General features: G+C 36.0%; 1 protein-coding gene across 4 annotated transcripts in view; it reads right to left on the reverse strand.

Moving 5' to 3' along the window:
* The window catches only part of FARS2 (phenylalanyl-tRNA synthetase 2, mitochondrial), a 264,849-nt gene that overhangs the window by 245,296 nt on the left and 6,752 nt on the right, over window positions 1-12,801 (reverse strand). The gene's annotated exons all lie outside the window — the stretch shown is intronic.

Here is a 12,801-nt window from a genome sequence, read left to right on the forward strand (position 1 = left end):
CACTGGGTGCAACAGAAAAGTTATGTACCACTGAAAGTTTATTTGTCTAATTTAATAATCATGATTAATTTAATACTCAGGATACCTATTTCTTCATATTAAAGTTATTTTGATTGCATGAATTCTTTTAAACATGGTTGCCTTCTAAATTTTGTATCTCAACAAGAGCTACAAGAAGTCTGGCCATCCCTGGGACTGAAGTGTGACACCTCGTTCTTTAAACCTCAAGCACCTTAACCAAATTGCAAAATTTGGCTCTTCCAGCTGAAGCACAGCAGACAACACTGTAGCCAGCATTAAACGGTGGCTAAACACACAAATTATTTCCACTGTTTTGTATTCCCTGCTTTAGCATCAACCCACAATTATGTAACGACAACAAAAAAAGGCTAATGTTATTTCTTTCATGCATGAACTGCCCCCCACCTTTTGAAATAACCTGGTTTAAGAGTGACAATTGTCAGATATAATGCCAAACATAAAACTCTGTTTAAATCCAAATGAAAAAGACTTCCACTAAAGCCAATGCGCTCCTGAGGTAGGTTACAGATTTTACAGGTTACACGGCATCCCCCTTCTAGTCCAATAGAAACATCTGTGTTTTTTTTTTTTCTTTTAATAAATATATTTGAAACATTTGGAGCAAAGCCTGCATTCACTAAGAACTTTCATGCAAACCAAGCATCCTTAATTTTTAATGCCAACTGTAAAAATGCATCAGGAGAAAAGTTGAAGTTATTATAATGTTAATCATCCAATATGTTAGTAGCAAAACACCTCTTCTCTCCACTCCTTTTGTTTACTGTATCTTATTTTTAATCATTTGTGTTTCAGTATGATATGAGTACGTTACATTGCTATGGGAGACGGATCTTGCCCACACTACAGGAAAGAACAGAGGTAGCTAGCGCACACAGCCAAATAATTTCTTATTTCTAAAAGGCCTTGGATGGGGCTTTGCATGCGCTGTCCGAAGACTCTCATAACTTTGAGAACAGTCCAACCCCAAAATTATTTAAAGATATATTTTCTCATTTTACCAAGCATTAAATTGTTCATACTGTAAAAAGGAAAAAAGCACACCCATAACTGATATCAGTGACCTATAGTTACGGTCCATTAAGACAATTTAATACTATATTACAATGATCTTATGAGGACAGGAGTAATCCCAGGGCAGGGCATCCTGCCTCTAGTGTGCATAACGCTCTTAATTTATTTAGCAAGAAATTGTAATCACCTAAGCAGATATATTCCTAAATTCCAACCTTCAGAAAGATTTCACTTGCCTAAAAACCTGCTACAGAAAAATCTTGAAGTTTCAGCATTTTCTTCAAAAAGCAGCGTGCATGACAGTAACAAAACTTGATATAATTCTCTAGGTCTTAATTTTAAACTGTATTTTAGTTTTCTAATCTGTCTTACATTCACATTTGTTAAATACAGCTAGCTGGTAAGAATTTCCCTGCACAGGCCTGAAAATATTCCAGCATTTTAGAGTTTGGGCTGGAAAAATCTTTCATGGAAGTAACAGTTCTATTTCCTTCAGTGGAAGTAGGTTCAGTCTCTAACACATTACGATTTCTCTTAAAGATGAAATTTCACTCTACATAGTGACCATAAATTTATCCTGCTTTGTTCAACAGATCTGTTTCCTGAATGTACTCAGAATTATTCAGTAGCTGTTCATCATGAGGCAAAAGCAGTTTTTCATCCCTTTCCTTTCCATCCAGGTTACCAGATTCCATAATTGTTGGCGCCTGCCTCCCTGAAAATAAAGAACTTACTAACTAGCCCAACCATAACAGATATACTTCTGGAAACCGTCATTTTACAGAAGTACAGCAACCAAAAGGATCCATTCCCCCTTAAATATCTGAAACAAAGCCTGAAGGACCAGTAGTTTGAAAAAGGCATTACTTTCTCATAAAGAGAACTTATACAGTTGAGAATCAATGGCACGATAACTACAGAAACTCAATTTTATTGTGTACCATTGAATTCTTTTAATAAGCTTATGTTGGCTTATTTCTACTCATAAACAGGCACTGTGTGGGTAATAGCTTTAAAAGTACAAATTTACCTGCTTAAAAAGATTTCTCCCTGAGAGAATGGACATCTGAAGTGGAATTATTTTAGCCACATTTGAAGAACAAATTAAATGCATTATATCTTTGCTGATGCTGACACTGGTAATTTCAGCTTCTACTCTACCTCAGTAAAACTTAGTCTATGACAACACTCCTAATGATGGCAAAGTCCAACCAGATTAGTATTGAACAGGTAAACTCTGTTCTCTGTCCAGAAAACAACTTGTGTCAGATGAATCATCATTTTTAAGCTGTTTTGAGCATCCACTCTAAGTGTATGCATCTATGTAATTATTTGGCCTTATCATAGTATGCTAGGGTGAGTTTTGTTTAAATAATTATGCTGGTTTTCCTGGCTGGCTTGGACAATAAGGAAACTTTTATGAGCAAAGCAAACAAATGAGCAAATGCTCCTTGTGGTACATAGTAGACGAAAGTTTTTAGCTACCCAGATAACCTTAATTATTTTCAGCAAATAAGTCATCTGGGTAAAGTTGCTCATTGTAGTAAAGGTTCTTCATTCCTCTGTTGAGCTAAATTCGTCTTGGAGCACTCAGCTTTTCATTGAGAAAATATACAGCCTATTTTTTTCCTTGCAGCAATCGAAAAGAGAACAAAGGCACGTATATAAATATTCACTTCTGAACCTAGTATCTGTTTCTATAACATCTACAGAAACCAAGAAAAGGAGGTTTTCAGGTTTTCATGCCACTTGCAAGACACCCTGTTGCTACCAAGAAATGGCAGGAAGCGTCCAGAGCTGCAATGGTCAGTCCAAACAGAGCCTTTGTACCTGGATATTTACAATCAACCTTCAAAAATTATTTATTACCCTTCATAAGAAGAGATGATGATGACTAGAAAACCCAAAGATCATAGCAGTCATGCATGACTGCATGACATAGCAGTCATTAGTGCTGGTGCACATTCCCCAGGTTGTACTTTATTTGTGTCCAGGATCAACAGAGAACACAGACCTCTTCCCTCAAGAATTCCACAAACAGCTTTCTACAGAAAGAATGCTTCACATATCTCTGTTAATGCTGTGGCTCCCTATGAGGATAAAAGCTAGAGAGTCCAGTTCCAAATTCAAATCACAGCTTATAAATATTAAAAAGTGCTGGCTGGGCAGGCCATCAGAAGGGAAGCCTATTAGCAATCATCTGTAGGAAATATCACTATGGTTTTCTACAAAATTTGTATAGCACCTGGTGATGAGATCTTTATTAAACATCATCAGTGATGCTCTGAGCAGATAAAGTTTGACAGCTGCAAATCTTAGGTACTCCACAGTATTATATTTAAGAGTGAAATAAAATACAGCACCATTTCAGAATGTAAATATATTACCTAGTAGGCTTGGCAGAACAGCATCTTGAAGGAGAGCCAGTAAACATACTACTACTTTGTTGTCTTATTTTTTATAAAACATCTCTTATTTCAAGCAATGGAATTCAATTTTAAATGACTAGCTTTTTCAGAAAAATCAAATTGCTTTGAATATTTCCAGTAACAGAGCAAGGTCACCTAGGTTCAGATTCTTGTTTGACCATGCACACCTAAGGCATTATCTCCTAAAGGCAGGTTGTTTAGTTGCAGTGGGGTATGTCTGTGTGTTTCTGTGTGTATACACAAGGGAAATGCATTCTTTTTCGTCAAACCATTTCAAATTACATGGAAGATTTTTTTATATTTTTTTTTTTTTATGTACTATGGTGCTCAAACAATCAAATTGGCTTGCTCACTGTAGTACAAACTGTCCAAGTATACGTCGGAATATTGCTACTGCTCCAAAAACCTTTAATAGAAGCAATGGGAAAGGAATACAGAAAATACAGTGATAGTTACCTTTCTCCATAACCTTTTGGAACTGCAGTAATTTCCCCTGGAATGGGAAAAACAGGTATGTTGAATTCTCAAAAGCATGATCCAGATACAAACAGCCCAATGGTGTGGCAACTGAAATTCTCCTCATTGTCCCTGTTGCTCTCAGCATACAAAAACTTGTTTAAAATCTCACTTTTAAGTCCTCCAGAGAATTAACACATCTGTTCTGATAAGGGTCTATCTCCCACATCTTAACTTCTCCTGATGGTTACAGTCTTCTGCAGTGCAAAACTGCCCACCAGGAAAGCAAAGCCTAATGACAGCAAGATACAGACAGTCAGAGCTGGGCTTATAGGGAAGACAGAACTTAACTTCTCCTAAAGGTAACAGTCTTCAGGATCTGACTCCTTTAGAACTGAATACAAGCTTTACTTCTGTAAGTCACAGAATTACAGAATCATAGAATAATTTAGGTTCAGAAGACACCACCAGCGGCAGTCTAATGCAATACGCTGTCCAAAGCACATCCAATTAACAGAGGCTGCTAAAGGTCATCTAGTTGGGTTTGAATGCCTTCAGAGATGAGTTTCCACAATTTCTCTGGGCAACATAATTGTATCTATTTGGAATGTAATGCTCTCCCCCATGAGTTCGCTTGCTAACACAAAACCAAACCTATACTTACTGCATATTTTCCAAGACTATACATGCTTAACTTGGGGAAGAATGAAAGCTACATAAGTATCTTGACAAGTCACACAAAGAGAAATCTCACATTTATAAATTCACTTCTCAGGTGTTACAAACCTGTTTTTACTATCTTCCTTGTCTATGCCTGACTTGAAGTGTTCGATATACTACAAATGCCCTACTTTTCTTTTCTTTCTGTCTAGCTACCAACATAACATACTGATGGACTTTGCAACTCTACAAGGTGAAGATGGTAAAATTTCCCCGCTGAAGAGCTGCTTATCCAGAGTACTGAGGAAAAAAAACCATATATATATATATATATATATGCTGGAAGAATAAACTGTGATTTCTACAGTAAAACAAACCACCAGAATTTAAAAAAAAAAAAGTGAAGATGAATGGATTTTACGGACTTCTATTTGCAAAATTATGTTTCTTAATTTTGGGTTTATTTTCCAAACACCTAGAATATTTGTACTTCAGAATTTAATTGTAGCAAGGAATTTAAAATCACAAAATAAGAACAGTTTTCATTAAAAAATAATTAATTTAAGGTCTCACATATTACCAACGGAGATGTTCATTTGAGGAGGAAAGTTGATACATTTATGACAAGCTATTGTGTCCTTTTCCAGATGATGGCAACACACTGACAGCTTTAAAAGATGTAGACGTGTCAGTTTAAGGTTTATTGTTTAAGAAGCCTTCTCCCTCTGCAGCAATCTAACAGCTTATGTTTATTTTTCCCAGTCTTGGAGATCATTAGCAAATGTTGTGATTTCACAGAAACTATAATGTCTTCTGTTTTAAGCCCTCCCCTATAGACATACACTATTCTTCTAAACAGAAGCTTACATGTTGTCTTTCAGACTTTTTCATAAAGCATGCCTTCTCAGTTCTTTAAAAATATTTCAGACAGCACTATTCTCTTTTCCATTTATGTACCATGTGTCAGCCAACGGAAGATAATTCACCCTCAGTAGCTTAGAGTAAGCTTTTTTTGCAAGCAGCAGAACCAGCAAAACTTTATCTCCTCTGGGTCTGGAAGCAAAGCTTTTTTGCAGTTTCAGTGATAAGGAACAAATTCACCCCATTACCTCTGCTTTATCTGAGATATTAATAGAGGTGGTGTCCTTTATTCAGCCTTTTTTTCTCCTCAACCTACACATGTAACTTGTTGTCTTTTGAAATCTAGATACCCTTTGTGAAATTTGACTGAAAAGCAGAAAAAGGACTGACATCAGATGTACACATACCGTCTCGTAGCCTTCACTTCCTTTGGAATCTACATTTTAAAACGGTAATTTTTAAGAATAACATTAAATTCAACCCAACAGCGTCTTCAAAAATGACTGCAAAACAAAGCACCCAGCCACAGCATAAGTGAAAGTAGCACTCTTGTTCTCAAAAATGACACAGCTTCAGTCTATTCTCACTGGTAAAGGTCATTGCTAAAGAACGCACAGCAAATCCGCCACTCTGGGGGCAGATTACACTCACATACCATCTATTTCACTTCTTCAGATATCATTCATCCAGGATACTCACTGCTTTCACTGGGCTGGAACACGTTTAAGTGTGAACAGATTGATCAGCATTCAGAAATCTGAAACAAGCTGCCATTGAATTATACTTGAGCCAGAGAGTGTTTACTAGAGAGACTTCATAGAGTCAATCCATATACGCACACAGTGGCTGTGTAGCACATAAACTGCATGGTTCTCTGTGGGTGATCCTGGGTAGATGCATGCAAGTCACTGCTTTCCAAAGATTCTCTTTTTTGAAGTGTTGGGAGATATGACAGCAACGATGATAATTTTTTGAAACAGTAGACTATACAGGAAGAGTAAGCTATGAAAGAGCCAGAGAAGTCAACTAACTGACATTTTCAAACACAAGAAACCAAATCCTAATCAGTAGAAAACTACTCTCTAATTACATCTTCAAAAATCTTGCAGCAGTCATCAAACAGCAGGTTTTTGACAGAACCTGAAACTGAAGTTTTCCCAGCATATACAACAATATCCTGATCATTTACCTGTAATGTTTAAAGATATAACAAGCAAGATATACATATCTTGCTTCCTGATTTATTAAACAATATTTTTCTATGCTCTTATTCCCATGTGACACCACAACAGGAGAACAAAAATATATGACTTCCCTACTATTTCTTAGATTCGCACTGTAGAAATGAAGTTCTCCTTCTAAAAAAAGTTATCAATTTTTTGAGACAAAGGCTTACCTAGGTCTCTTCTCAAACACAAATGCAGAATTAGCAATACGAGCTCATCGATCAGCAGCTAGAAATAAAAAAAAACACCTTAGATCACCTACTCCATTCCTTCTCCCAGGTCTGGATCATTCCCTAAAGCACACAGATATTTTTGTACCCTAAAATCATTGTATATGATAAACATTCACTTATCAGTGTGGTGTGAGCATGTTATGCTTATTTATGAAGGCAATGTCTGCCTCAAAAGTGGCATATGCTCTGTTGCAGACAGTACATAAGCTCTTTTTTCTTGTAAAGCAGCAAGAACCACATAAAATCCCAGTATCTTGCTGGTATACTACTTAATGTTGCTTCAGTAATTTTTAAATGCCCCCGTGAAAAAAATTGGGGCTCCTTTTAATATTTTCTGACTGATGCAGACCTCATTTTTTAGGCTCGTTTTCATGACAGGGATACAGCTATAACATCAGAGAATCCCTATTTATCAGGCTGTGAACTGGGTGTAAACTATAGGAAATGCAAGTAAATCCAAGTGACAGATTCATGGCTAGTTACACAACTGCTAAACTGAGAAAGGATACAAGCTAACACTCTACTGTCTACCTTGGTATTTATACCTGCACTTCCTACTTACACTCCTAATACTTAGAAAGCCTGCTAGCTTTCATAAACTCTTAGACTGTAAATCATTCAGACTCACAATAGTATCTGCCAATATTTGCAAAGCAAATACAAGACTGATCCGCATGGAATCTCCACATTCAGTGTAAATACACACAACCAGTTCCCAACACCTTTCCTTGAAACAAACGGTATCTTAACTTCAGGAACTGCTGCAGCAAAGGCATAGGGACAGCTGACATAATAAGGCGCAACACAACACAAAATATTATGATACAAATCTGGTTGATGGCTAAGGACGAACATTTGGCCATTTTCAACTATGACTGAGCAATGGTTTGGCCTACAAACCTGACATAAACTTGGCTTTACACAGAGAGGTTTCCTCTGGTTAACCCTGAAACTTGCATAACATGTAAAGGTGCCTCCCAGCATGAAGCTGCACTTTACATGATTTTAACAAACAAAAAGACAGCATGATAAGCGATACCCTCAACATGAACATATAAAGATGTTAGTGCACAACTAAACGTTAGACATTAAAAAATTTTTTACTCTCCGGCAAATTCAACCTATAGCAGTAAAATGTCTAGCTTTTGTATCGAGGTCCAGTGTGAAGAAAGCCAACCATCAGTATTTCTACACTTGCCATATCATAGATACACAAATACATTGGTTTATACCATCTCAGTAGGTAAGACACTAGAAAAGCCAACATACCAAAATTTCCCCAAGCTTGCTACTAATTAGATCATATGCATACAGGTTCAATCCAAGGATGATCAAAGCCAGTGAAAAAAAATCCCATTTAATTCAATGAGCTGTGGATCAGTTCCAGGCAGCTAGCTGCTACCCCATCCTCTTTCTTCTTTATCAAAAGCACTCTGACAGTGTGAAAGTGAAGAGGACTCCATGAGTCTACAGATTTTGTATTTTCCCTCAGAGCTGAATTTTAAGTGAATCATTTGATAGTTGACTATGTTACATACAATTAAATAATCTTTTTCATAAAGCTGTATTAGAGGCCACTGCAGGTTTTGAGGGAAAACAGACTATTATTGTTACATCAATAGTTCTAAAAGATTTCAGCTAGATCTTTCACAGACAGGTTTACACTCGTTATAAATTTATGTACCACATTGTTCACCACTGCAGCAACATATTGCAGAATCCGAGCATGGGAAATGTCAGTCCAATGTACTTGAAATAGAGCACTAAATTTATAAGGCTTCCTAAGATTAAAAGAACAACAATCTGTAGTAATTTAAAGTCAAAGAATGAACATTCAGATCAAATAACTGCCTATTTTTAATTAAATTTCAAATGCAATGTAATGACTGTTGGACCACTTCAGCCAATTGGGCATTACTAAACACATATATGAAACCTATCGGAATAACCTTTGATTCAGTTCTTGATAACAATGTTTTTTCACATACTATTTTTCACTAGGTGACTCTATTAAAAATGAAATCATTTAATTTCAGCACCTCAAAACTCATCTCCCAGTGCTACACAGATGTTTAATTCAGTCCCTTGGTACTTGGGGTTTAAGCAAATCTCTGTTCAGATCAGCATGAAGGTTCTGATTGACTTAAAGCAGAGCTGGCCAGGAGTAAAATCTCCATTTGGGAATTCAATATATGCATCACTGCTACTAGACGTTACATAAACAATGTCTCAAATCTAGTGTGCATTGCATATGAAATCAAATAAAAAATATTCTTCCCTGTTCAAGAATCAAGTGTAAGTTAAATGAAAACTGAAGCTGTCAGCTTTTGACAGGAGAAATGGTGTCTGTATCTGAAACTTCACATTCCATTTATATAGGGACACAAGCTTAAATGAAGAATGGTATTCAGATACAGTTTCAATAAAAATTGCATATGCAATGCCACCCAGTCAGCCACTACATTTTTCCTGCTCTAAAAAATAAGAAATGGTTTTAACCTCAACTCTTGAGTGAATATAGACATATGTGCAGAATAACATGGGCTGTATGTATTAAGATACGAGTAAAAAAAAGCTACCTATAAATTCACCCAGGCACTAATGTTGCTTTTGAAAACACTTGAGAGACTTTCTTCTACTTTAAAACATTACTGTTGGCTCACTGTCCTTAATAAGGGTCCATTATCTCTGAAACACGTAAAGGGGTCCTACAGGTTGTACTGAGAAGTAAATTCTACTTACTGACATTTTTGCTTTACATAATGCAAAAGCCCTTATTGTTTTAGCATGATTCCTTATTTCTGAAGCTCTTTTATGTTGACTGAGAGAATAAGAAAACAATCAGATTTTTTTTATTCTTCCACTTACATGTCAGTGATTTAGTCTGTTGTGCTCCCTCGCTGCTAATGGGATTTAGAAGCAGAAGACCCCTTCATTTCACAAGAACTGTTAATCCAAAGTCTTAGGTTGGAATTGCAAATAAATACTATGTTACAGAATCTGTTTAGAAACACCGTGCCATCATTAATATTCCATAACAAATCACATGGGTTGTAGATATTAATAAGGCAGAAAAAAACGTACAGAAAAAAGCAACTAATCTGGCATGATGTAAAAGGAGTTGGGGAGGGGAAAGCAGCCTACCACATAGATTTTTAGACGACAGTTCATTCCAACACATTTCAGCTATACGAAATGCTGGATGTACATGGACAGCAGGATTCCCAAACAAGATGAACAGCTCTGTCAGCAAGTCTCACGCAGCCACAGTATTTGTCTCAGTACAGTTGGTCTCACAGCAATACAAATTTCAGAGGATAAAATAAAAACCACATAAGGCTGCAGTGCTGAGCATTTCAGTCTTGCTTCCTTTACTCTGGTCTTTTTAGTAACCTTATTTACTCTCTATATATTATTTTAACTACTCTGCTGTTATTTCCTTGATCCCAGCAATAAAATTTAATCCACAGGTGGACAGATAATTATTTCTTCAAAATCCCATGTCTTTATCAAGACTCTGTGCTGCCTCATCAGTCTTCCAACACATTGCTGTCCTGCAAGATGAAAGACTTACTTTGCTTTCCTAAAAGCAAGCATATTCAAGAAGACTCGCATGAATTAACTGCCTAGCCAACCTTCATTAACAAGATTTAAAATTTTACTTTGAGTTTCCTGTCTTTTGTTAACCCCTATACATTCATAACTGGAGAATATACAATTTGTAAATATTCTACTTATATTATGAAATATTTTCTACATATATGTAACTAAAGAAATGTATTAAATGTGTTGAAAGTCTAAGGGTAAAAAGCGTAGTCTTTTTCTTTAAAACTACTTTAACTGCAACAAGTGATACTGAATTACAGACAGTGCTGCCAAGAAATACTTTTAGAAATTTTAAAATAAAATCCCTCAATTTAAAATTCTGCCTGCTCAAATAAATATCAGACAAGTTTTAGGATGGATTTGCTTAAATCTGTTCTTATTTCCTGATACAACCGTGCTCTGGTTCTGTTAAAGTTTACAGCTAGGATTAATTTAGTCAACAACATTTCACACATATTCAGGCATACCTACCATGTAACACTACATTTGATCATGTCTGAACACCACTGACTTTACAACATTCAAAAGGTGTGGACATCTCCTGTAACTTATTAAAGAACTAGTTCCAAAATATTCTGTAGCAAGCAAAGCAAAAGAAGTGTCGATAAGAACATAGGTTTAAATTTTGTCTCCATCCATTCCTGCTGCCACAAGACAAGGAAAAAAAAAAGTGTGACAGTATTACAATAGAAAGAACATCGCCAGCATCACTAACTTACTCGTCTGTCACTAATGCTAAAAAATAGAATATGCACACAGCACCAATATGCACAATGGGCTCCCAAGCAGCATCATGCTTGAGCACGAATGGTAATTCAGCGTTACCAGGTAACATATCCTGTAAGGCTGGCTAATGTTGATATACTTACTCTAGACAAAGCACAGCACAGAGATTGAAAGAAAACCTTTGCTTGAAATGCCTTGAGGAAGCTATATATTGTAATTATGTCAGAGAACCCTTCTGTGACACCACACATTTGAAAATAAGCAAGCCTTAGTGAAAAGAAAACACAGAGCTCAGGATACACATCTCAAACTATGTTCCATGGAAGTATTTCCCCGTCTACTCTTCAGAAAACAAAGGCAATATCCCTTCATCTTGCATTTTTGAGCCAAGATATACATACTGACTGGGTGGAAGAAGCTATACAAATTGCAGAAAAAGAGAAAACAACATGAAAGAATCAAATCTCTACTAGTAATGAAGAACAAGTTGTTATTACAGGTCAAGGTCATAAACGACAAAACAATCTTAAGTTAATGTCCACCCATTGCATACTAAGAAAATCAAAGAGTTAAAATATAACAGTCTCTTATTTTTTTCTTCAAAACTATTTGTAAAATTGCAATTTGTAACATGGAAAGTTCCACACAGATCTAGCAGGCTCTGTCACTCCAGGTTTGAAATGAGAGCAGTCAGGGGACACTGTGGTCAAATGAACTCTTAATAACAGGTCAGAAGTAGGAGTCAGTAGAACCTGTGAGGTCTTTTAAATAGTGTTTATTAAAATTAAAAATGTATTTAAAAAAAATACAAGCATGTTTTTTCCAGTAAGAGTTCAAGTCTTCATGTATCCAGCAGAATTTGTTTGTAGAATGAACGCTAAATTAAAATCTATCATAAGAAAACAATGAAGCATGGCAGTATCAGAATAAAATAAATTGCAGGGTGAGGGCTGGGGGAATACGAAACAGTCCATGCAAAGAGTGAAAGAGGATGAAAAACAGAAAAAGAAGCTAACCAATTACGTTACATAAAACATAAGATGCCATAACCTATGTAAATCCCCACTCAATCATTTACTTTATCACTCAACATCACTCTACTTGGAACAACTTTCTTCCATAAAACTTGACAAAGCTAATGTGCCAACATAAAAGACAACTAGCTTTTCAATGTCCAACAAACCTTTATAGAGAGATGACGTTTAATTACCTCTTCAATAGCTGATAATTTTGTATGTGCAATGCTGTATCTGTCCATTTTAGAACATTAACTTCCCAAGGGAAGTGCTGGAATAATGTACTATATAGTTTTTCACCCTGAAAGCAATTAGTATAATAAAATCAAAGTTGGAATCAGTGTTGCAGAAGAAGAAAAGTTATGTTTTGGGCAAAAATAACTGAGAAAACAAAAAGGTTATGTCAAACCAATTTTCAAATCATACACTTTTTTTTTTTTTTAAAGAAGCACAAGTAAAACTCTGCAAGAACCCTGACAATCTGCCTTGTTTATCTGCTTTTTCAACTTTAATAACACAAACTTCACCAGGAATC

Source organism: Anser brachyrhynchus (assembly GCF_964034855.1).
Source record: "Anser brachyrhynchus genome assembly, chromosome: 2".
Lineage (NCBI taxonomy): Eukaryota > Metazoa > Chordata > Aves > Anseriformes > Anatidae > Anser > Anser brachyrhynchus.